Here is a 27,682-nt window from a genome sequence, read left to right as displayed (position 1 = left end):
ACGCAAGGGCGGTTTTGGCAAAACCAATACCCGAAGGTAATCCAGATCCAAAACCAAGACCAAAACACGGGGGTCAGTGAGTAGAATTTTTAGACAAACCAGAGGGTTGTGCTACAATTAATTTTTTGTCACAAACATGTCATGCAGGCTCAGATGAGTGCTGTTTGAAAGAGTTCAGGGCATGGCAGAATCCATGCTTCTTGTGAACTGTGTGGATTTAGAACCCTCGAGAGGACTAGGCATAGAAAATCTCTTGTGCCTGAATAAAGAGATGGTCTTCCCTTAAGGGATGCAGTTTTCTCATATATTTGTTGTGTATATTTGTTTCATAAAAATGTACTGTAGATCTCTAGACAGATTAATAATGTAACATGCATCAAATTATAAGTACAAAAGGTTAATTTTACATGATTACAAAATCTTAACTCATATTCTGAATGCAAATGAGTGCAAATCTATAGGTTAATTTAGTTCCTGTATGAAATAAAAGCAAGCACATTTTAGTATAGAATGCTGATATACTAGGGTTTCAATATTATTAGCAAATAAGTATATATAATCTGCCAGAGATGAAACATTTGAATTATAATTATCAAAGGATGTGTATCTCCACTTAATCATAAAATTAATTATGTAATGTCCCTTCTAAATATGGCTTGTGCATAATCATACAAGTTACATTCAGAGCAGGGTTGATATCACATCCAAGTTTAAAGAGGAATTCTACCAAAAACTAAAAAAAATAAAATACAGATTTCTACTTAACTTGGATGCTGTGTTGTTGCGATCTAGTGGGTCCCCCTGAAGGACTCAATGGTTTTGTGCTTTGATCCTCTCTCTTATCACCCATTGATTGATTCAAACAGGCAGCAGTTTTGTTAATGTTCCCCTCCGTGAACATCTCATTCATACAAATTGAAAAATTGTGGGAGTATGGCAGTAACAACACTTCTGTTAGTCTGAAAAATTCCCACCTTAGTAAGGCTAGGTACACACTGAAGCTTTTTCCGACCGATGTATGATCTACAACAATTGTACATAGAACTGAAGGTCCGATTGCTACGTGATTCATGCGTACACACTAGACACATTTTAAACGATTATTGAAAGACTGACCATCAGGTAGTGACTTTTCACAGCCATATTGTATGTTAAAAGATTTTGATTTCGTACACACCGAAATTACATATAACGTCCCTGCAACAATTTTGTCAAGTAATTTAAATACTGAGCAGAACATCTCCAGTAAGAACCCCACAAAAGACCAGACATATTCAATTTTCATCTATAGAAAACATATTTATGTGCTTTTCTTGTTGACTGTGCAGAAAAAGGTGTATAATTAGACAAGCAGATATATGATATACACATAAAAGCAATAGATGGCTTCTATTGCTTTTCCATTAGAAGCGCCTAACTGACCTAATTGACACCTAGGGGCAGGCTGGGCTGGGGTGCAGGGAGGCATCTGCCCTCCGGGCCGGTCCCATAGAGGGCTATCTTGGGCTGGGTCAATGGGCCACCAGCATTCTTTGTCCTTTAAAATAGGCTGCTGAGTTGAATCTTGCCCCCCCCCGGACTGAACTTTGCCAGCCCTCCCCTGTTGACACCACTCCTTTATGAGAGCTACAAGCATCAGAAATTCACATACGGACACCCTGAAAGGAGTCGCAGTTTGAGGAATTATCGCCAGTTGATCGTGGCATCGGTGATGAATTCATACACACTACATGATCTGAAGGTGATTGGAACTGAGATTATTAAGCAGTACGAATATCCAAAAGAACCAACAATCGGCACTTTGGGACAACTTTCGACCATCATGTTATTACACACACTAACGTGACATCCGACCGAATGGTCGTATGTCAGCTGATTGGCACGATATTGGACTAAAAATCTTCGGTGTGTACCTAGCCTAAGAGAATGGATCACAGACTTCAAGAGAATGTACCAGATTAGAGTAATGGAAAACCGAATTTCAGTAGCACACTCTATTTTTTCTTAAAATAGTAAGCTCCACCAAAAGTTAAACTTTTAGTTTTGCATGGAGTTATCTATTAAGTAGATGAGGAAATTAGATTAATAGCACCAGACCAGCTCTGTTACACAGCCGCTGGTAACATGGGAAGACCTTGACTTGTGATTAAACCTTCAGAGGTCAGCAGGCATAAGGACCCCTGATTTACTATGTAATATACATATTGGTACTAAACAATTTATATGTTTAGGTAGAAAACCCCTTTAATTGTTTCAAAAGGTATTTTCGAAAAGCTTTTGGACTTTTGAACCTATAAGCACCTCTAGGAAAATTACCTAAGACACAAGATTCTCTCTGAAGCTATTAGTAATGAAGCAGTTAATCAGTTCATTGCTCATGTAGATTCTATATGACATCTTGCAAGTCACAGTAAGTTCATTCTCCTCATGGGTCAAGGAAGATGCTGCAAAATGTGATGAAAACAGTTTAGTGCTGAATCAATAGATTTAAAACTTTAATATAGAAAGCATACAGCGCCTGAACTCCTCTGACCTAATGCTCTTTGTTATGTAACATTGCACTAAGATGATGTGATTTAAGTTCTTAATATCACTAATAACCATTATCGTTAACCCTTTGGCACATGTACTTGTATATCCCAGCTTTAGTTTAAACTAAAGCTTTCTGCAGAGTCCCAGAATGGTAATAGAACCTTGCTGCTGAGATGCTGGCTGCAGAATATTGTCAAAATAAGTGAGTTAAATCAGTTACTTCCAACCAGACACTTTGAATGGGATTTCTAAAATTACCAAGTAAATGAAAAATGAGTTGAAACAAATAAAAAGCTGTCTACACTCCACACAATCTGCCCCACCATTGAAAAAAATCCACCTTATTAAGACTTCAGTAAATCCTTATGCAAAAGAGTCTGAACTAGTATGCAGATGTTATTTATCAAATTCAAAATGTGTTTTACACAGCATAGTCAGTTCAATTACAGAGGAACAAAAGTCTTGATTAGAAATGATGATGTTGTTCAGATGAGCGCTGTTAAATCTCTACTTCAGTACTTGAGCTAAATTCTTTCATTTTTTATAATATTGCAATACCTCTTTGCTGGAATATTTGTGTAACATATGTCTTGTTAAGTTATTGAATTTCAATATTTCCCAATAACTTAGGAGCTACATTAATTATACTACGCTAAACCACTTGTACAGTGCGATACAAGAGTATGTACATGTAGCCTTTTCTCCTGTCTCTGTCACTTAAAGGTAAGCCATTTAGTCATATGCAGGGCCATGCTATGAACAGCTATGGTCAGGCAAGTACTCTCTTATTATCTGTGGACCTCATCATCATCAGCTATTTATATAGCGCCACTAATTCTGCAGTGCTGTACAGAGAACTCATTCACATAAGTCCCTGCCCCATTGGAGCTTACAGTCTAAATTCCCTAACATACACACACACACACACACACACATGCAGACGCAGACAAACAGACAGAGACAGACTAGAGACAAACAAGTATGTTTCACATTATTTAATCTGTTCATTACTGGATTGGAGAGTGATTCAAGGTGTTGCATACCCTCTTGTGTAGTGAAGGGAATATAGAGTAGAAACACATACAAAAAAGAAACACAGGCAGATGAATATAAAGGAGATTTGGCAGCGATAACACAAATTATTTATTCTCATATTGCTCTAGCAGGGTACACATTCTCTTATTAAATCCATTTACAAATAGGTATTACGGGCATCCAAAGGCACATCTAGAGCAGTGGAAGATTAAAGTAGCCATATCCAACATTGCAAAACATGCTTCTCATGTAGCGCAAATACCTTATATTTCAGTTTTTGTGCAAATGTGCCTATTTTTATGCATCAAGCATAGATTTTGCTTGTGAAAATAAATGGTAGCATCTGTATGCATTCAAAATTTAACATGTATGGATGGAAAGATCTGGGCATGTTGGGGATGGGCAAATTAATGTTCCAAGTTCCTAGTGCAAAAATAATATTTCACTTTGCAGAATGACATTTTGAATTAAATTTAAGAAGTGGAGAAGCATTTTCTGCCCAAATGGGTTAAAGTATAGACCGACACCTGGATTCCAACATCTCTGTGAGGATGTGCAAAAGACAATCACTGGATACATTCCACAGCTTCCACGCAGGTATGTATTTAATAACAGTGCAAGCTGATTTAGCTGAATGTCAGTTGCATGGTAACTCAGTACATCGGTGCATTTCACTCTAGGGGGCTGGAGAGTAACTGTGGACCAGGGCAGCCCATGCAACTGCTATGGGGCCTCTCAGTGATTTGGGCCCAGCAATATATTGCCATTCACTCTGGAGACCCCCACTCTGCTCTTTTGAGCACGCGCAGGGTCACCACATACACTGTGGAGCCTCATTTCGGCTTTCAGTGGATCTGATAACATTAACCTTGTTCCACTGTATATGCACCTGCCCCCACACATGCTTAGAAGAGCACAGCTGGTGCCTACAGTATGGTAATATAATACATATTGTCACCACCTGTACAATTTAGTTATGTGGTAAAGTGTTTGTGAGTTACACCCATGCTAGAGGCTATTACCTGCTTTGACGCTTAGTGGTAGTGGGGGGAAAGAAAATGATCTTAATGTCTTTATAGACTTTAGGCACCGTGCTCCAAATTATGGAAAAACTCAAAGTCCTAAACATTCTGGCTAATAGATCTTATTGTATGAACCTCAATTTAAGGATTCATAGCATCCAGTAATTCACAATTTGAGTTTAACAAATTTCTTGTAGACACCTAAAAAGGTTTGGGAACACTGGTTTAGGAGAAGAAAGTCAGTGTGATAATACCACCAAGTGATAGGCACTTACTTGCCTATTCTAACCCATATAATCCAGATAAAGAACAGAGCAAGCTATAACCCTACTATTAGAACACATCGGGCCCGATTCATTAAGTCATGTACCTGCCGATTTTGTGTATATCGTGTAAGTCAGATAATTGGATATGCAAATTAATATCTATTAATACGATTGTCTATGTCTGAAATTATGTGAATAGCACGCTACAGCGTGGATGAGCGTAATTTACCGCAACACGTGCAAACACTTATACACACATTTACACGAACACATGCTTTTGTAATTAGGTCATATTAAAATCAGTTGCAACACATAGTTATTTGTAATGAAATGTAGTAGAGGTTATGGTTAAATATTATAATGTTATGTACATGTTAGTGAGATCTAAGGTTCAGGTCACAGGAAACATATCATGTCTGGTATCTTTCTAATCCCCTATTTATTCACAGATGTCCAGTTCATTCACTCAAAGGATCGCACCTTGCGTATGCTAGTTATGAATGATAGGGAATAAATGATCTGAAATGGTATTGACTGAGTAATGTAAATAGACCAGTTTGAACAAGTTCTTGGCGGGAAGATTAGTATGCATCTTCTGGAAAGTTGACCCCCACCTTTGGATGGCATCGTTTGAACTGGCCAATGACCTACACTGGACCTTCCTGAAGCCCAAACCTATGGAAACATGCCAAATCATCTATATTGTTTTCACTGTATCACTGACTGTATATAAGCAGGGGTTCTGTGACCAGTGTTCAATCTCTCTGACCACAGACTTCAGGACTGAATGACTGTATACTGGATCCCGGGTGCCTGCTAAGTAACGGCTGTACTTATTTTTTTTGGATTGTTACTCTGCTACTTTTTGCTATTACATCACATTGTGCTTTGGAACCACATCTCTGGAAGTGGACAATCGTTATTGGAAAGCAACTAGACGATCATAACAATTGTAAAAATCACTCTGCGCATGCCCAGAAAAGACAGTTACGTCAGTGAAACAGAGAGATACGATGGTGTACACAAGAAAGGTACGTGCAAAAGCAAGTGCAAGTAACACTTACTACAGGCTACTACTTTGGGAGGGAAAAGCGTGTGATGGGTGGATATCCCTAAGAAATACACAAAGTGGGTGTTTACCTGCGAATACTTGAGATTCATATTCTGCCGCAAGCAGCAATTCACATGTAAAGCTTGCACCGGCTCGGGGTCAAGTCCACGCCGATGTTGACAGGGCTGGATGAAACTTAGCTGGATACTCTCGTCATCTAATGCCAGAGCGGACCATACACCTGCATACACTTCTCTCATTATAAACCATTACTATTATACCGTTATTAACATTATCAATATTATTATTAAATAAAAAATATTTTAAAAAAAACAGAAAATACCAAAAAAGAATAAAAACAAATGTAGAAATAGAAACATTTTCTATGAAAATAACATTTATTTTATTTTCTGGTTTGTTTGCTTATTTAGTTAAAGAGAATTGTTCCAAATATTGATGTGTGTATGTGTGTATTGGTGTGTGTGTGTGTGTGTATTTAAAAAATAAATAAAATTATTAATAATAATAATAATAATAATAATAATTATAATATATTATTATTATTATTATTATTATTATTATTATTATTATTATTATCATTACCATTTATTTATATAGCGCCACTAATTCCACAGAGCTGTACAGAGAATTTACATCAGTCCCTGCCCCATTGGTGCTTATAGTCTAAATTCAAACATGAAAGTATTTTATCCCTCGTGCACTACAGGTCCCAGGACGATCAAATTGACATTAAGTAGCACTTGTACTACAAGCAGAAGCATACTCCGTGGCTGCAGGGCCATGCTGGGACCTAGAGTGTTCCAAAGAAACATGTAAATACAACACAGACACAAGTGTAAGTATCATTTTAATGCCATAAATTTGCACACACATTATTGGTCACCTACATGAAGCGTCTGTCATCTGTAATACATTGTGGGATTCAAATAAAACTGAAACCCTGGTAGATTATGCAAAATCAGCTCCCCTGCAAAGTAAGCTCTTTGTAAATACATTATTTATATTATTTAATATGTATATTACTATACATTAGTCTAAATAGAAATAAATAAATAAATAGCTGAGTTGCATTGAGTTGAGTGTAGTTATGTTGTGTTTATTTTATAATAAATAGCCTTGACTTTACTTTGCAAGAGAGTTCTTAGGTAAATACAGCATACTGTATATATACAGTAAAGCCAAATCCTTAAATAAGGTAAATAGGTTGTATTTACCTGCAAAGTAATCTCAAAGCTACGCATTGAAGAATAAACTCAACGCAACTCTAAACTATTTATTAATAATATCAATGCATAGCACACTGGCACGTCTGTGTGCTGCACACCCAGAAATGGTTCGGATCATGTTTGGACACAGGAGTGCGACGCATCAATTTTACGTGACATAAACAGCTTACAAACAAATTTATCTTGCTACGTATCTTGATGAATTTGGGAGTGCGCAACTCATAAATACGTGCATAGAATACAGGACACAAAATTGTGCTCAAAATAGGTGCCCTAATGAATCAGGCCCATCAGGTGTTAGGTAATACAATGTAAAATAGAGAACATACAGAGTAACTTATAATCATAAAAGAGAAAACACACACTGCTACTTAGAAATATGCACAGACAAAGTCTCTAGTAATATCAGTCTGACAATTGTAACAAATTAAATATCTCCAGAGACACTGGCAGTCTGTAGTATTTCACACAGAATAATGAAAGCTCAGAAAGTAGAAACAGACACAGTACTCATACATTGCAATATTGTTTTTGGAAAGTATCCAATATTTCTGATCCGGGGCAGGCTGGGCTGGGGGGCAGGGGTATCTGCCTCGCAGGCCGATCCCATAGTGGGCTACCTTGGGCTGGGTCACTAGGCCATCTGCATTTGTTTCCTTTAAAATAGACTGCTGAAAAGAATCTTGCCCCCGGGACAAAATTTACCAGCCCTCCCCTATTTCTGATCACCTGAAGGCAGCAAAGTCCAAGCACAACTGAGATGAGCCCAGAGCCCCTATGTGAGGTATCAGCAGGCAGAGTACTATAGAAAGATATTCTTGATAACCAGCAGATAATGGTTCTATATATGCATTTATATGTTAAAGCTGCGGTATTCACAAAGAGTAATCAAACTAAGCTGAATTTCAACATGCTCAGTTGCCAAGGCTGTAGATTCTGAAGACTTTGCATGCTGTTTGCCAAGTTTATAAAGTCTGAAGTTTTTGTATGCTAATTGCCAAAATACATAGTCTGAAGTCTGCGTATGCTGTTTACCAAGATTGTAGAGCTAGAGTTGAAGTAGATACTGGTAAACTGAAGAATCTCAGAGAGCAGGCTGTACAGGAGTCCAGAGTAAATTCTATCACTGACAAAGAAGCATAGAACATGAGGGAGTTTTAAACTCCACAGGTCCAATCAGGTCACGAGAGAAGCACACCCTAATTTAATGAGACAGGTGTGCAATGATTTATGCTCACTACACCTGAAGAGGTAATGTCAAAATAAACAGTCAGTGAGCCATGCTCAGTCAGTTTAAGAGGCAATCCCAATGTCCCAGAATCAGGTTTCTAAATCTATGTACAAGAATTACATTCTTTGGTTAGAATGATTGTCCAGTGTGAACATATATAGTAGGTACAGTGGCACAAAACTGAAAATAGACTTGGGAAAGGAGTATAACAGTATGACAATGTATATAAAGGGTAGGGGAGAAGTAGGAAAGAGACGAGGGAGGGAAGTAAGAGGGGAAGGGAGTGGTGAGACCGAATCTGGGACTTCCAGGGGCTGAGTGACAACAATATGCTTTAAGAATGTAATTCTTGTACACAGATTGTTGTCACTCAGCCCACACTATCTCAGCTGCCTTGCCTTCTTCTCATAGTTTACACTGTTACCGTCTCTTCCCAGGGTAAATGATGCAAACGCACCCTGCCATCCACATTATGTAAAAGAAAACGTGCTTCATCAGACCAGCCCATGTTCTTCCATTGCTCCATGATCCAGTTCTGGACCCATAGGCCCATTTTAAGTGCTTTCGGCGGTGGACAGGGGTCAGCATGGGCACTCCGAATGGTCTGCGGCTGTTGTTGGTTCCTCATTGGACCATTTTTGGTAAGTACTGCATACCAGGAACACCCCACAAGACCTGCCATTTTGGAGATGCTATGACCGAGTTGTCTAGTCTTCACAATTTGGCCCTTGTGAAAGTCACTCAGATCCTTACACTTGACATTTTTCCTGCTTCCAACATATCAACTTCAAGAACTGACTGTTCATTTGCTGCCTAATATATTCCACCCCTTGACAGCTGCCATTGTAGCGAGATAATCAACATTATTCACCTCACTTGTCAGTGGTTGGGGTATATATCTGAATCAGCTGGTGCCTCATGTGGCTAGTCTGGACCTGTTGGTATGTCATGGTGAAATCTACCAGTCCCTTGCAAAGGTTTCTGGTGATAACCAGGGTGTTAATTAGATTACACACCCTAAGTTAGAGAGTGTGAATCACTAACAGCAAATTGGATACACATCTTGTACAGTCGGTTACAAAGTGCCCTGTAAGCTTTCCTTGTGGCTGAGTAGAAAGGGGCATCAAACCAGTGGCAGACTGGGCATGGGCTGGGCCCAGGGAACTGTGTGGCATCTGCTCGTACAATTTCTACCTTTTGGGGCCAGTTAGCTGTCTGCTGTCACACACTGCTTGGACAAGCTTGGCGGCAGAGGATGCTCCCCGCCTGCTCCAATTGTGTTGTAAATATTAAAGTGGCTAAGCATCATCTTCTGCCTCATTCTCTGCCACCAGCCACATCTCTGCAGTGTGTGCCGCACGGTTATGGATGCAACAGGCTTCTGTCATACCCAGTAAATGGCTGCTAGCATCCTGATTGGTCTCCACACACTGATGTGTAGGAAGCTGTCAGATGACTCTACAGCAACCAGGTGAGCTAAGTAATTTAACTGGGTCTCCATCAGAGATCTGGGGTAAAATTGTTAGATTTTTTTTTTTAATTTACTTTCTATAAAATTCAAAGGAGATTTTACTTTCCCTGGTCCTAGCTAAAAGGTTAAAAACTATGAAGGGTTAACATAGATTTGTGAGCACTTGTTTATTTTGGAAAACACAAAGTGGGGCAATCTAATTTGACATTTGTTTAGTGCCTTTAAAAAATTGAGTAGCAAATGCCAAAATATAATATTTTTGTTATGACTGAAGATCTTTTACAGTGAATTAATTTAAATAAACATTAAACAAGTTTCTTCAAATTACCATTTGCAGTGTAAATAAGAGCTTAATGATAGATGAGTTTACTGACCTTTCAACACTAGTGTCTTTCTAGAGGATTATCATGGTTGTGTGTGCTTTATTCAGTACTGTATGGTTTTCATATTGTTTTTGACAGTAGAAAATACATTTACAACAAACAAATATTAGACATGTTCTCTACAGTATAGATGCTAGATGTACTAATTTTATCAGTGAAATTCATGGGACTATAAAGAAATAGTGACATCACTAAGGGCTGCTCATATGCACAGACCAGTTCTTTCAGCTACGTTCCAAATGGAAAAAAACATAACAACTAACATCATAACAAAATTGGTAAAATTGGTAAAATAGCACAACATCGAGATCCATTAGTTTCTATACTGTGTTGCTTATGTTGTTGACATTGACAGCCAATGTTGGATGTACTGCGGGTGCAGACACTACGGGGCCCTGTAGTGAGACGGGTCAACAATGACCCTCCCGAGGCCTCTGCGGGAGACCTTCCGCACCCCAGGGCCCTCATGTTATAGCCCGACACTATCTTTCTGTTTTAAAAAGAGCAGTGCAGAATGTAAATATATATGTAATTCAAATTGTACATATATAACAGAGATTAAGATGGGAGGGGGTAGGCATTATAAAGCCACCAGAGATGAGGGGTCTACTTTCTGCCCTAATCTATGTTTGGTCTCTCAGAGGTCATACATTTTAATTGAGTGCATAAGTGTTGTCATCTCTACATTATAAGTGTATGTAAATGATAATCCTGTGTATGTAGACTGAACGGAGATCCTTTAAGAGTATCAGCGCCAGCTGCACCAGAAAATATATCTTCCACCAGGCAAATTTTATTAGCAGGATTAAGGCAAAATACTGACCAGTTGACTCTGTCTAGAGTATACTTAATTAATTTGTGTTTATGAATAAAAATGTCTACTTAATGGATTATAGGAGGATGGCCGTACTGGTTGAGTAATAGCATATCACACTAGAATGTTCCCGGGTTGTAAATTGGTCACTAGACTTTTCTGTATATTGTATATCAGCCACTAGAATGCTCCCTGTATTGTATACTGGTCACTATAATACTTATTTTATAGAGGATGCTGTAATGCTCTGTCTATTGTACATTGGTCACTGTAACGTTCTGTGTATCATATATTGGTCACCCGAATGCTCTGTCTATTGTATATTGGTCAATAGTATTGTATTTTAGAAAGGCCACTAGAATAGACTTTGTTTTGTCAGATAGGGTAGGTGCTGCATTTGGTGATAGCTCTTTGACTTAACAATTTTTCATATATTTCATTGGGCATATAAACCACACCCACATAAGACACATGGTCAGATTTTTTAGTTGTGGAGTGCTGGTATAAAAGCCATAGCCACTTGCTTGTGTTTTTCCTGCAATAGATGACCTTATATTATGTACCTCTTACTTCTAGATTGCTAAAAATGTTAGTATTTTGGAGCGCTAGTGAACATTTTGCCAGAACAGCCTACAATGGACATATTATTCTTTTTTTGCAGCTTTTCATTCTTTGTATGCTATAACCCAGTTCTCATGTACTGAAGAAAGGAATATGAGTTACATGTCCTGGAATCTTGTAGTATTATAGATCCTTTGGCACCAGTCATCCACATCCCTGTCCCTAGAAACACCCGTTTCACAAATGCACCTCGCTGAAGGATTTCAGCAGATTACACCCACACAATAGAAATATTGAGCAGTTAACAAAAGTACTTCCATGTAGTAAATATATAATTTCCCGTCTGACAGTTTTCTTGGCCAATAAATACTGCTGTGCAAATGGCATACAATCAAAGGCTGCTCCCAATGTTAAACTCATTTCACATTAAATCATCCTCTCTACAGAATTAATCACATCATCATCTGCTACAACAGACACTTTACCTTTTCTCCTGTCGTTCTGCCTCTCAAAGGTAATTCATTTAGTCGTATAAATGGGCATGCTATTAACAGCTATTGTCTATGGACAGGCAAACATTCCAAAAAAATCTCCCTGTTGATGCACAGATTTACTGTCTTATTATTTGTGGACATCTGTACATAGATTAACAGGACAATATTTTGTCTTTGTAATACATTCTAGAAGATGTCAGGAGAATGTGTATAGACTCCATCAAGAATTGTTCAGTGTATGTATGTTCCACATTATTTAACCTGTTCACTACTGGAGTGCAAAGTGATTCAAGGTGATGATTACCTTGTAATGAAGGTAATAACAAAAGATATAGAGCAGAAATTGTGCTTTTGTAAGTAAACACAGGCAGATGAATATAAAGGTCGATTTGGCAGGGATCACACAAATTATTTATTCTCCTATTTTTCTGGCAGGGTACAAATCCCCTTATTAAATCCATCTACAAATAGGCATTACAGGCATCCAAAGTCATGGGAAGGGTAAACGTGCTGAAACATGCAAATAGACAAAACATGGATGGAAGAACTCACAGTCTAGGGACTAAATAGTAAAATATATGATGAAAAGTCGAAGTTTTGACTTGTTTAGGTAGTATAAATTGTTAGAGCTGCCCATTTGTAGACAGGCTCTATATAGAAATAATTTCATACAGCAGAGGTTGTGAAAATTCACAGGGCAGCTGATTTTCACAAAATATCCTTGAAATGTTGACATTTAGAAAATGCAAGTGACAAGTGCCACAGTGTAGAAATACTATATTTGGCATTGCAGGTACACTGCATAGCTACTGAAGTTTGGTCAGTTCTGGGTCATTTTATTAAACAGCTGACACATCTCAGATTCAGACTTAGTAGAATTTGCCTCCACAAATTTTTAACAAAAAACTATTGTATGTTACATACACCGTGGCCCGATTCATCATGGCACGTATCTGCCGATTTTGAGCGTATCGTGCGCAAAATAACTCTGTACATGCCCAGAACTAGGAGATACATCCGTGAAAGCAGCCCTGACTCATGCGTCTTCGAATGTAAAGAACACATACTACAGCCTGCGATTTCGGGGAGCGAAAGTTTGCCCTATTAGAAGTAAGAGCCCTTACCATCACTTTAGTTTGTTGTAATTAGAGATGCTCACTGACCCCCGTGTTTTGGTTTTGGTTTTGGATCTGGATTACCGTCGTGTTTTGGTTTTGGTTTTGCAAAACCGCCATTGCGTGTTTTGGTTTTGGTTTTGGTTTTGTTTGTTTTTGTTTTGCTATTTTGTTGGAAAATCAATGTTTTTGTGCATAAAATAACCAAATTTAGTGCGCCATCTGTTTATTGGATAAGTAATGTAATTGTAAAGCTAACATTATAAAAAAAAACAGTTTAATTCCTGGTAGGTAGGCCTTCATTAATTCTACACACAAACCAGATTGTCTTCCTCTCCATCTATGCATATTGGCAATGCAGTCATCGTCTTTGGGTGTATATTACACCCTACACTTACAGTTAAATATGTAAAGAAATGGACAAAAGCAGTTTGGTTTCTGTCTCTCTAGGCCCCCCTCCACTTGTAGAAAATACAAAAAAATTCAGCCGTTATAGACTGTACAATATTAATTGAAATGGACAAAGGCAGTTTGGGGTCAGTCTGTGTATGACACCCTACCCATAATGAGAAATTGCCAAAACAGCACTCTTTCAAGACGGTACGTGATATGGAAATGCCCCAAGTCCCTTTCCTCTTTGGGGGTAGATTGCGCCCTAGACATAAATAGAAAGTTTTAAAAAGATGTTATCGTCATCATCTGGAGCTTCATCCTCACCCTCATCAGTGTGTACGTCATCATCACAGACTATCAATTCATTGCCGCTTGAATCCGCCATTAGAAAACAGTCAGTGCTTGGATGTCTTTGATGGTGAAGGCCTTCCTCATGGAAGATGTAGTTCATTTTTATAAACATCATTTTCTCCACATTTTTGGGAAGTAACCTTCTACGGCGATCACTGACTAAGTTCCCGGCTGTGCTGAACACTCGTTCAGAGTACACATTGGAGGGTGGGCATTTTAGGTATTGCAAAGCAAATTTGTACATGGGTTTCCAAATTGCCTGCTTTTCCTCCCAGTAAGGAAAGGGACTGTCTGACATTTCCATATCAATTGCCTCTTGAAAATAATCCTCCACCATCCTTTGCATGTTTATACTCGTATTGGATGGAGTTATTGGCAAGGTGACACATTTTTTTGAAAAATCCTTCAAACCAGCCCAGATGTTAAATTGTTCTGGTCTGCCCCCTGTGTCTTCCCTGCTTCTTTTTGGGAAATTTAATTTTTTACGAGCAGCAACAGCTTGAGAAAGTGAAGTAGGACACGTCGTCAAGCCAAGGCCCAGTTCAGCGGCCAACTTGCTGAGCAATAGCTCCTTGCAAAAGTTCACATCTCGTTTATTTGAAGCAAAGACTCAATGTAGGCCTTAAACCTTAGATCAAGCACAGTGGCCAAAACGTACTGATCTGAGTTCAAGATCTTAATAACTCGAGGATCATTGTAAAGTGAATGAAGTACTTGATCGACAAGGCCAACATTCTTTGCGGAATTGCTTGATTTCATCTCCTCCTTCAGTTTCTCAAGCTGCTTTTCCAATAGTCTAATTAAAGAAATGACTTGGCTCAAACTAGCAGAATCTGCACTCAATTCACATGTCACAACTTCAAATGGTTTCAGCACCTTGCACAGGACTGAAAGGATTCCCCACTGTGCAAGAGTGAAATACATGCCCCCTCCTTTCCCAATGTCATGACTTGTGCAATACGCTTGGATGGCTTTGCGCTGTTCCTCCATCCTCTGCAGCATGTACAGGGTGGAATTCCACCTAGTTACCACCTCCTGCTTAAGTTGGTGGCAGGGCAAGTTAAACTGCTCTTAGAGCTGCTGCAATCTCCTACATGCTGTGGCCGAATGCCTGAAATGGCCTGAAACCTTACGGGCCACCGAAAGCATCTCCTCCAACTCACGGTTATTTCGTAGGAAGCTCTGCACCACCAAGTTGATGGTGTGAGCAAAATAGGGAATGTGCTAGAAATCACCCAGCTGTAATGCTCGCACTATATTGTTGGCGTTATCAGAAATGACATATCCTGGGGAGAGTCCAAGTGGTATAAGCCATGTATCAATCACATCTCTTAGTTTGCATAACAAATTGTCAGCTGTATGCCCGTTAGTAAAACCGGTGATACAAAGAGTGGCCTGCCTGTGACAAATGTTACGTAGTGGTGTACTGGTGTACTAGCTGCTGCTGTTCCTGCTGGTGAAGGTGAATGTAAAGCGCTACCGAATTTGCTGGCGCTATGTAAATAAATGTTGATGATGATGACCAACCCAGTGGGCTGTCACAGTCATATAGTCTTTGGTTTGACCACTTCCACTTGTCCACATATCTGTGGTTAAGTGGACAGTGGGCAGAATGGCATTTTTCAGCGCAATCTCTACATTTGTACACACTTTTTGGTGTACTTGTGGAATAGCTTTATGGGAAAAATGGAATTCTGTAACGCAGACACAAAACCTCAATTAACTGTGAAAAACCGGCTGCGTTTATTGTGGATATTGGACGCAGATCTAACACTAACATGGCAGCCATGGCGTCTGTGATTCGCTTGGCGACTGGGTGTCTGCTGTCATATTTGCTTCCCCTAGCAAATGATTGTTTCACAGCTAATTGTTGAAATGTAGGACTTCTCTTTTTCTGGGCCTTCCTCTGGGCTGACGATTCACCCCCAGCAGCAGCAACAGCAGCAGCAGTGGGACTAACGCTTTTTTTAGAGGAATCAATAATAGTGCAGGAGTCATCCAGCCTTAATAAGTGGGATGCAGGGCTAACTCCGAGCGCTACTGAGGACATTGATGAGGATGGTGTGGTGGGTGTATTTTGTAGCCGTCGGGATGTCGGTGACTGAAGTGTCCTAGCTGATGATGGCGTGCTTGTAATTTTGTTGGAAGAACTTTCAGCTTTTCCCAACACTTTGCCATGAACTCTCGTCAAATGGCGTAACATAGACGAGGTACCATGATGGTTAAGGTCCCTCCCTCGACTGACTGTGGCTTGACATACACTACATATGGCTATACAGTTGTTGTCTGGATTGGGGTAGAAATAATACCACACATAAGAAGTGGATTTTTTCGTTTTATGCCCAGGCATGACAATGGCCTTTTTCTTGTCACGTGCCAGAACTGCTGCCACTGGTGCAGGACTTACACAAACAACCTCATCCTCATCAACATCCTCATTAGCGCCCTCGTCACCTACACAAATCTCCGCCTCAACCTCTTCTATTTCCATAGCGTCATCCTCAATTTGTGTATCACCGGCTACACTCGGGCTGTTCAGGCACACATCAGCAGAAATGCTGAAAGGGCCCTTCTTTATGGGTACACTAACAGAATGCTCACGATTAGACATCCCACTGTTGGATGGACTCTCCACAGGGATTGGTGTCATTTCTGATTCAGAGCAAACATTATCCTCTAATGCCTTACTGTTATCTTGCAGCTCGGCTTTGACGCATAACAGTAGTTGTGCACCACTTGTAGGCTCGGTAACATTTTTGGATCTGCCACTAATAGAGAAAGGTGAAGGCCTCATTCTCTCTTTGCCACTGCGTGTGTAGAATGGCATGTTGGCAATTTTTTGTTTTATCGGCACTTAACCTTTCCGCAGTTACACTTCTTTTTAGCTTCAACACAGTAAAAAAAATTTTGCTGTGTGTTTTTTTGACTGATTTCAAAACACTGTGTAGTTTGACATCGCCTTGCCCAGATGACGTATTGGGAACATCACCATCAGGACTGGTGACAGAACCTGTTTGCTCATTCTGCTCATATGTGGACTGCTTTGAATCCATTCTGAGCCCAAAGCACTTGTAGTGCTACAAATTGTTTTAGATACTGCTGACAAATATGACTTTTGACAGCCAGAAATATTAATGCAAAATAATGGGGGACACCCCAAAAGCACTTGAGAGTGCTAAAAATTATTTTTAAGATTGCTGACAAACAGGACTTTTGACAGCCAGAAATATTAATGCAAAAGAATGGTGGACACCCCAAAAGCACTTGGGAGTGCTAAATATTATATTTTAAGTCTGCTGACAGATAGGACTTTTGACAGCCAGAAATATTAATGCAAAAGAATGGGGGACACCCCAAAGCCCTTGTAGTGCCAAATATTGAAAAAAAAGACTCCTCTATCCTCCTCTCTTCTCTTTCAATTGTAATCAGAATTGTAATCAGAATTGTAATCAGAATTGTTATCAGAATTGTATTCTCTGTCCCTGCTCTAATCAGCCTGTGACTACACCCTGCTCTCTCCCTCTGTCAAATGGTGATGGATTGCTGTGGAGGCAGGTATTTATAATTTTCAAGTATCGCGAGAACCGAGCCCCGAGATCTGACGACGTCACGATGACGTTTGGCCTTGATTTGGAATCCGAGCGGGCGGGAGAGTACCGAGCCGAGCAGGCTCGGTACTCGGATAGGCAAAGTTCGGGTGGGTTCGGTTCTCAGGGAACCGAGCCCGCCCATCTCTAGTTGTAATAAGCTGCACAGCAAAAGAAAGTCTTGTTTCTGCACTACACCACTACTCCAAAACTCGACACTCCAGTACTCCTACTCCATCTTTTGCTAGGAAAATCCTCATTCTCCCAACTCTTCTTACCGGCACTGCAAACATACGCCATCACCAGCACAACAAACTTTCTCTGCAAACTAATTAACTTTGGAGGAAATCTAATTACAGCAATGTAAAACAATGTGTTTCACAACAAAGAAGGTTTTGTGCCACAACCCAGACATTCTGTGCTTGTAAATGATACATAGTAAAAAAAAGTAGACCTGTAAATATGATTTGGTTCTGCATCAGTATTTATTGTTTATCAATGGTAATCAATGTAATTCCTAGATGCAATTCTCAACTATATAAGAGGTCTGGGCACCAGGAGTTCAGTGACAGAGGAAGGGAAGCAATCGGCAGCAGGAGGACATCTGCCTCGGGTGCTTAAAACTACACATTTCAACAGGCCTGAAGAACAAGGACTAAGAAAATGATATCAGAGCCCACCAAAAAAAATCTTGGCAGCATAGAGTAAGAAGAAAGGAGAGAAGTGCAGAAGAGTGACCATAAAGGAAGCAGGTCCTGGTACCATTGCCACACTCTGGGGAGTCACAAAACCACGGAATGCAGAGCATCCACCATTGCTGAACCTGTCAGAGAGAACACATATCACTGTAAGAGTGAGTAGAGTGGGGACAACAAGTACTGCTGAATCAGGCAGAGACACAGAGGTCACACACAGCATGGAGAAACTGTAGTAGATGAGAAAAGCTACTCATCCCTTAGAGAGAGCAGTATCCCTCAAAGAGAACACAGCAAACTTTACAGACATGACTGCCAGTCTTGCCCAAAGAGCTGCTAATATATCAGAAACAGCTGTCAGATTTCTACAGCTGACAGACAGCGAGAACTAACCATCCTAAAAATGAGTATACCATTGCCAGATAGTAAGCTACTAGTGATCCTGTACAAGCTGCCAGAGGGAAAGTGGAAATCCATGTTCAGCCCAGAGGAAAAGAGCATTCCAGGTCCAACCTAGAGGAACAGAGGGAGTCTAGGTCCAGTCCAGTGGTCTAGGGAGAATCCGGAACTGTTTCAGGTGTCTGCAGATTGTCATGTCTCCTTTCCATTATTCCAGGTTCCTGCTGCTGCTTTTGCTAATGCTACAGCTACTTGGAGAGTAGAGGGTAATCTGATAAGGCATAGGAGATCAGTCCAAGGTGGGGAGCAGCCTAGACAGGCAGCAGCATTGAGGATAGTCTGAAAAAGAGCAAGACGGGAGTTGGCTAGACTGTATGGAAGGAGGAATATTTATCGGGATACAGGATTTTAGGTTTTTTTAAGAGCCTTATCCTTATTGTGTATGTTTAACAAGTGTTAAAGCTAAATGAAAATATCAATCAACTCTAGCAATCTGAATTGCTTATAAATAGTATTCCCTGTGTCGGATGTGATTGCAATTCAACAAGACTAGCGATTGCATGTCACCGCTAATGCATACTTGCTTTGTGGCGGTGAAATGTAACCACATTGCTTGTTGTATTAATACCACTTTTCCCATTTCATTGGGTTAGTATAATATTCATCATCATCATCATCAGCAGCTATTTATATAGTGCTACTAATTCCGCAGCGCTGTACAGAGAACTCACTCACATCAGTCCCTGCCCCATAGGAGCTTACAATGCCCCTAACATACACACACACAGACTAGGGTCAAATTGATAGCAGCCAATTAACCTACTTGAATGTTTTTGGAATGTGGGAGGAAACCGGAGCACTCGGAGGAAACCCACGCAAACACAGGGAGAACATACAAACTCCCCACAGATAAGGCCATGGTCGAGAATCGAACTCATGAACCTAGTGCTGTGATATTTTCATTGTCTGTGTCTGTGTTAAAAACACTATTTCTTATCCTAAAATCAACATTGTACAATAACCAGTGTACCTGAAAGTTATGTTGGCATTAACATAAGTTATGACCCTATCACAGTCGTTAAATTGTACTTTTCTTACCATTGGATGGTAGAATATCCTATGAAACTCTTGTCTTCAGCTAGTCATGGTGATATTTTTGTTCTGTTCAAATTTGCAGGCAGAATTAAAGTTAGGAGGGGGGAAGGAAGGAGGGGGGAGGGGGGATGTCCTCGCTTAACTCGCAGAGTAAAAATGTACCTATCCATTATTTGTGTGCAACATTCAAAAGCATGTAGTATTTTCGGTGCAATAAAAAAAAAATTGCATTTGAACCCCTTTGAATTGTATCATGGTTTATCCAGGTTCAAAATTGTCCCTTTAGATTGATTTGCTTCTAACTCTTTGAAGTCTATAATACATAACCTTCACACACGCAAACCTTGGACATTTCCATTAATTATGTATGGTAACTCATACATACAGTATGTTTCTGTAATGTACTTCTTGAACAATACCATTTTCCTGTGAAATGAAAAACAAGAGTAATATTAAGATGAAGCATAAGTACATACAATTAATGGAGTGAAGATAAGTTATTCATTTTAATACAAAGAGAATATTATGGATTGCCTTGATATTTTATTGTTTAGTGCAAGGCATTTATAACTTACCATGAACAGAATGTCACTGTGCTGAATGAAAATCTACAACATTATTGTAGTTCTTTATACAAACATGCATTTCAGAGAGACATAAAAGAATATTTTAGTGCACATAGTTTATATATTTCTCTTTCAAAATTTAAAGGGTAAGTATCACTTTTTTGGGCCCGAGGGGCAGATGTCCTCTGCCCCCAGCCCAGCCAGCCTGCCAACATGACATTTAGCATGATAATAAAACAGTTCCATTGTACTTTAAACACAATTAATACATCTTAACAAACAATGCACAAAGAAGAACATACTGTCAATTGTATTAAGAATGAAAGCAGAGGCATTGTGCAGCTGGTTATTATTAAAAAACAAGAACATTGTCATGAAAAAAATGAACTCAATAATAAATCTTCAAAATCTGGCAATGTCCTTGGAGATGTCTAGAACATAAATAATCTGTCTCCTCTTTTTAATATGTTATGCATACTAGTGTATGGCATTTAAACTTTTCACCACTTAGTAGTTCATAAGGAAACTTGAGTGACCAGTCTCAACTTAACAATGATATTCAGTTACAAATTATAGACACCCAATTGAAATTAAGCCAGAAATATTTCACGTTCCAGAAGCCTGTAACAGTTTGGGTGTATGAACTTTGTTCATATGGAGGCTTATTAAATACAAGTTGTGCTTCTATATACAATGAAGTTCATGCACTGTGTGAAGAGAAGTGGAGGCAGGAACTGGCGCCCATGTGACCCGGTATCATCAGATAAGTCCTAATTGTTCCACTAGAATTCTTTATTTCAGAATATGATACAATGCCTCGACCTGTGTCACTTTCTCTCTTTAGGTTGTGGTCTTTGCTGGGTGTAACATTGTCTGACTCAGGAAAACCCTACCTGATTCACTAAAATCCATTTTCAGTAACACAAGCACACTCACAGGTAAAGGGTTTAATTTACTTGGTGCATTCATTGGTATAAAGGCCTGGAAACATATCTCTCAACAACAGGCAAATAGTGGGTAATGTGGGACACTGGTTTTCTCTATAAACAGCAATGGGAAAAGGTTTAGTTTGGTATAAGCACAAAGCTTTAAGGGTTAAGTGTAACAAATGTAATTAAGTAGAACTTAAACTGAGTAATACAATACAATAAAATGTGACAATACAATTAAATATTAACAATAGAGTGCAAATATGAAATACATGCAGCAATGCAAATGGTCATAACACAACGCAATGTGACAATACACTGTTATTAACTTTTAGCAGGGTGAGTACCTCATGGCAATAACACAAATGTTACAGAAGTGAAAGTTGCTCAAACAATATATAAGTTCATAGCAGGTGCTTGAAAGGGTGGAGTTATCCAGAAAGGAATAAATGCAGAGAAAAATCATCCAGAACACTGCTAAAACCATTATAGGTGCAGCTATTTATACTTGTAGATAAAAAAGCAGAATTCTCAGTTACACACATTTGTAAATGTATGGTAAGCCACCCGCCCCGTCAAGGCGCTTCTGCTAATTTGCATTTTCCTCATGCTGTAGCCACATTACTTACTTCAGCCCAAACCAGTCATGTTTCTGCTGCTACTAAAAAACGCAATATGGATTGCCAGTGACCTTGGTTATAACAAAACAAAAAAAATTAAATATAGCAGAGTACACTCAGATTCCTGATAATCATAAAAAAAAACCATTTATTTAAACTTATTTAACATTAATATCACATATATAATATGTACACAAATGTATAGGATGATGGGGGTTGTTCAAGATGGTTAGAACAATTATTACCAGATTGTCAATTATCAAGTCTAATATAAAAATCACATATATATTATATATACTAATATGAAGTTCTATCTGGACATTGTTAGTAAATCAAACAGTACCTTGAGGAATCGAGTGGCCAGCTCACCCCCCCTCTCTAACTATATCATTCATTATGTGATGGATGGTATGATATCCGCATGTCTGGAAATTCAATTATGCAGGATGAAAGTGTCCAAACTGTAAATATTACTACTTTAAGCAAGTCAATATTTGAAAATAGAGTGAAATACTGTGCTTGCCAGGACCGATTACGGTCACCTATGTATAGCAGCAAATTAGGACACTGATGGTTTATGAAGATTTCCTCGGCACACACTGTGCACAGCTGACTTTGTGTCATCATCATTTATTTATATAGCGCCAGCAAATTGCATAGCGCTTTTCCATTAGGAACAGACAGTAATAAAACAATACTGGGTTAAACATACAGACAGAGGTAAGAGGGCGCTGCTTGCAAGCTTACAATCTATGGGACAATGGTCCTTCGCGACCAGGCAATGTAGGTATGCGGGCATGGACACTGTACTTTGCAAAGTGTTGTACATTGTCCATGCCCGCATACTTACATTACCCCCTTAACAGGACCCATAACAGCATAGCGCTCACTGGTGACGTCATCAACTCTCGCTGGTGACTTCATTCGTCGTGATGCCTTGCAGTCATTGGTCACATCAGTCAGGAAGCAGCCTGGTCGGGAAGGAGACGTTCGCTTTGTAGACAACGGGGTAAATCTTGTTGGAATAATAATCATCATTATCATTTCTTCAGTCTGTTGTCTCTTCTTAATAGATAAAGCTGGCTCTATGGGCACTTCAGACTTTTCAATGGCAGTACTCACTACCCGAGGAGAGGTTTCCTCATCATGCCAAGATTTAAGGAAATTAACATGGTATATTTGCTCCTCCCTTCTCCTACCTAACTGGGGGTCCCTGTAATTGACAGGACCGACAGCCTCTAGAAACTTCATGTGGACCCTGCCAATGGGTGAAAAGTTTGCTTTCTTGGGTAGGAACCAGGACTAGAACCTTGTCCCCAGGCTTGAAAGATTGAACAACAGCACTTTTGTCATAATTTACTTCTGTCGTTCCTGAGCCTCTTATACATGTAATTGTACAATGGGCCCTATCTTTCCTAGCCTCTCATACATTTGGGACACAAAATGTACCAGATTTGGCTTCCTGGGACCTTGCTGCTCTCACCCTTCCTTTAACATATCCAAGATACATCTGGGCTGTCTCCCAAACAATGAATCAAAGGGACTAAACTCTGTCGAAGCTTGAGGTACCTCACGGATGGCAAACACCAAATAGGGAATAAGAGTGTCCCAATCATTTTTCTCTTGAGCCACGGCTTTCCCGAGCATGTGCTTTAATGTGCGGTTAAAGCTTTCCACCAAGCTGTCTGTTTGTGGATGGTACACTGAGGTGCGAAGAGCCATCACCCCTCACAACTGGCACATGTTCTTCATCGGTTTGGACATGAACGGGGTGCCCTGGTCTGTGAGAATTTCTTTGGGTATTCCCAAGCGTGTAAACATCCATACAAATTTTCTAGCTATGGTGCTGGACTTTATGTTCCATAGGGTAATTGCCTCTGGATATCTGTTTGCATAGTCAAGCACCACTAGTATATATTGGTGCCCATATGCAGATTTTTCCAGTGACCCCACAAGGTGAATGGCTATCCGTTCAAAGGGAACTTGTACGATTGGTAATGGAATTAGAGGTGCCCTGTACATGGGTTTGGGACAGGTTCTCTGACAAATGGGACAGGACCGGCAATACTTATTCACTGCCATGTGTACACCGGGCCAGTAAAACCTAATCAGAACTCATTCCCGTGTTTTATCCTCCCCCAGGTGTCCCCCACAGACATGTGTGTGTGTGTGTGCTGCTTTTAACACTAGGGGTACATGGACCTGAGGAACCATTAATTGTTCTACATTTTCACTCTGTACAATAGCAGCTCTATACAGAAAGAATAATAAAATATGGTATACCTTCTGCAGGTTGGGCGGCTTTCGCTACCCCATTTACACTTTTAAAAGCATGTTCCAATGTGGCATCATTAAGTTGGTCTGGAGAAAAGTCCTGCAGGGGAAACAAAATTGGTATTGCGGTCCAGTCCCTATCCTCACTGACAGTCGGGGTGGGCTCATCCGTGACATCACCAGCCAATGCTAGGTTGGACTGTCTATGCTTCCCCACAGGATGGCATTCTGGTTTGGTGGTTCCCAAAGATCAAGGTTTAGATGTTGTGGATTCTTAGGCGGCTCCTTTAAGACCGGGCTTCCGATCGTTACATCAATTGCAGGCATGTCTGGCCGGACCAGCTCACCGAGGACCTCCTTAAACACTAGGAAGTCTCGCCCCAAAATGAGTGGATATGGGAGTTTAGGTGCTATTGCAGCTACCACCATAACTGTTTGGATTTTGAGTGTGTCTGGCAGAAGTGCTCTCTCATACTCTTCAGTCATCCCATGTACGCAAAAGACCTTCACCTTGGGCAACCGAAAAGTTATGGTTTCAGGTAAGGCAGAGCTGAAAATCAACGAAAGTTCACTCCCAGAGTCAACCAAGGCCAAGACAAGGTTTTGGTTGATTAGCACCATCACCTGGAACAAACAAGGACTACAAAAGTGTAATATAAAAATGTAATATAGACCTCACAAATCCTATTGCAGTGATCATGTGCAAATCTGCTATACATAACTTATAGCCATTGCATATATTCTGGTATTAATTCATAATTCATCAATCCACTGATCACTTAACTGGCAGTATTGTGCTCATATCATACTGTTGCATTCCTTTATTCTCACTCATAACTATATTTGTACAGAGGTATTACCAAAAATATATGGGGGCTGGGGAAGTTCCTAATGCAATGGTTATACATAATCTGAATTGTGGCTGGACAGCTCACTGTAATATAGTGATCTGAAGTATCTTGGGAGTCATCCTGAATCTACCATTAATCCTATAGTCTATGGAATATAGTGTGTAGTATAAGAACTGCACTTGATAGATGTGTCTAGAGAAATCTTGGTGTATTCAGGCTATGTATTGTGATGGAATAACAACTAATAGATACAATTCAATGTGAATAGAGGCATTTCTTATCAAAATGAGATTTGGGGTTGTTTCATGATCGCTAGCTAAACCAATAAAATAAAAATAGTTCATTATATAACCACAATTATCGACTGATATATAAATCCCAATTGTGCACCGATTGATGTGTAAATCCCATCACCATGGCAGATCAGTTGACAAGGTATTTTAGGGTATGAAATTAGTTCTTATAATTTTGTGCGTATAGTCATCGCATATATCCTTATGACATAGCCGAATCCACTAAGTCACTAATAGCTCTGGGATTAGCCAGTATATAAATCTGAATATCTACAATCTGAAATGCATCCATTCTTGTTCCATGTGACGTTTATGTAAAACTTTGTTAAAAAAAATAACCTTCAAAATAACATCTTTAATTTGTAGCTATATTGGATTAATTTTTCAAATTTTTCATGGTATGCATGCCCCACCCAAGCCAGAATATTTTGCACCGTGATGTGTTTCCTGGAATATTCGTATTGTATTTTTTAATCTAATAAAATACTAGACAACACTTGAACTAATTATTCAGACTCCTCACATTCCATAACATTATAAAAATATTTTCACTTCCAGCCATACAGTATGCAAATAAAACATCTTGAATAAACTAGTTGTGAACTTTGTATGGGGCATCACAAGGTCCTTTTCATGTCAAATTTGTAGATCATTGCTGCATTTGATTGCATGTCAGTGGTTACTGCCCTATGCCTGAATCTCCAGGACACACTAGTCCAAAAATGTAAAACCATCTGACAGGACAGCAGTGTCAGGATTTGAACACAGGGCTTCTGCCTCTGTATACTGCTGCTCTACTGACTGAGCTATTCTGCCTACTGGACAATTCCTTGCCTGTATTCTATGTTCTAGATCAGTTCCAGTGATCTCCTGATGTCGCAGCATGCCTTAGCTCCACCCCCTTGACTTCCTTTAAAAGCCTGGCCAGTTCCTGTCTCCAGTGCCTGATTATTGTGCTCTGTGCCTGTGATCTAGCTCCTGCTGCTGTTCCTGATTACCAGCATCTGCTACTCGTGTACCAACCTTGGCTTGCCCTCTACTTCGCCTCTGCCTCAACCATTGGACCTCTCCGCTTCTCTGTGTACCGAACCCGGCTTGTTTGACCTTTCTTACCATCTCACCTCCTGTTAGCCAGCCTTCCTCCCTGCCACTGGGCTCCTATCCAGTCTCCAGACCGTGAAAGGCAGGGTATTCACAATGTGTATAATAGAAGGTAGAACTCTGGAGTGTCAATGCCGGGAACTATAAAGGGAAAGCTTTGCTGGTCATTGTACAAACATGTTCACCCTCTTAGTGATCGTACTCTTGTTTAGCTCTTTCTAGCAACAAGATAACAGAATCCACAGTGTGAAAAATGATTTGTAGTGATTATCTATAAGTTTGTTTTCATGGGGTACAGAATAGTACATTTAATTTTAATTGCTCTAAGATTTTCCTTTGTTTCCATTAAGTTCTTCTTTTGTTTCTGTATATCAAGAAAGAAGTCTAGATTTATTAATACTGTATGACTGTCTTCATTAATTGCACCTTTATTTCTCACCATTGCCAATACTTTGTCCCAATCTTCAGGATTTAGCAGCCTTGCAATAAATGGTCTGGGGAAGGCACCAAGTGCTAGGGTCCGCATGAGGATTCATGGCAAAGCATGGTAAAAATGCATCTGCCAAAATTATAGTTGTCAGTCATATTTCCAAAAGCACCTCTGAAGCCTGGCCTTCAGCCCTTTCAGGAAAGCCCACAAGGAAAATATTGTAATGTCCTAATCTAATCTCTTGAACATCGTTTTCTTTTGGTACAACAATGATGGCTGTTTAAATACATATCTCTCTCTCAGTAAATATTTCCAACGCTACTCTGGCATTATAGTTTTGTAAAAGTGTTAACGTATGGTTTATTGAAATATAACAACTGATATAGTATTGTACCAGTGAAACCTGACATATGCTGTAGGGATAAAGCAAGCATCAAAGGTTGGCTTGTTATGTGTATTATATAACCACTTCTGCAAACTTTGAGTTCACTTTCTTTATAATTATACCTTTCAAGCTGGCACCATCTGTGACAAAGAATATTTATAAACTCAATTGGAATGCCAAAACTTTCCTTACAGTTTACTTTCAGGTAGAAATTAATAATAAATTACTATGCCCTAAATCAACATTTTCTTTCTTGCCTGACACAATGACAAAGTACTTTTGGGCAGGCGCATACACAAACAATCTTCAACTTTGACAAATAGAACAGCACTGTACATAGGTATTAAATCAAACTATGACATTATAGATAGATCCAAGCACTCACTGGGGCATTTATTATATAAATGGATTAAATGGCTGTAACTGTCTGAACTCCAGCATTACTATTTGCACTGAAACACTTTATGAAACTTGGCTAAATAATATTTACC

The sequence above is a fragment of the Mixophyes fleayi genome, chromosome 1 (genome assembly GCF_038048845.1).
Source record: "Mixophyes fleayi isolate aMixFle1 chromosome 1, aMixFle1.hap1, whole genome shotgun sequence".
Lineage (NCBI taxonomy): Eukaryota > Metazoa > Chordata > Amphibia > Anura > Limnodynastidae > Mixophyes > Mixophyes fleayi.
The sequence above is the reverse complement of the archived record's forward strand: the minus strand, read 5'-3'. Positions refer to the sequence as shown.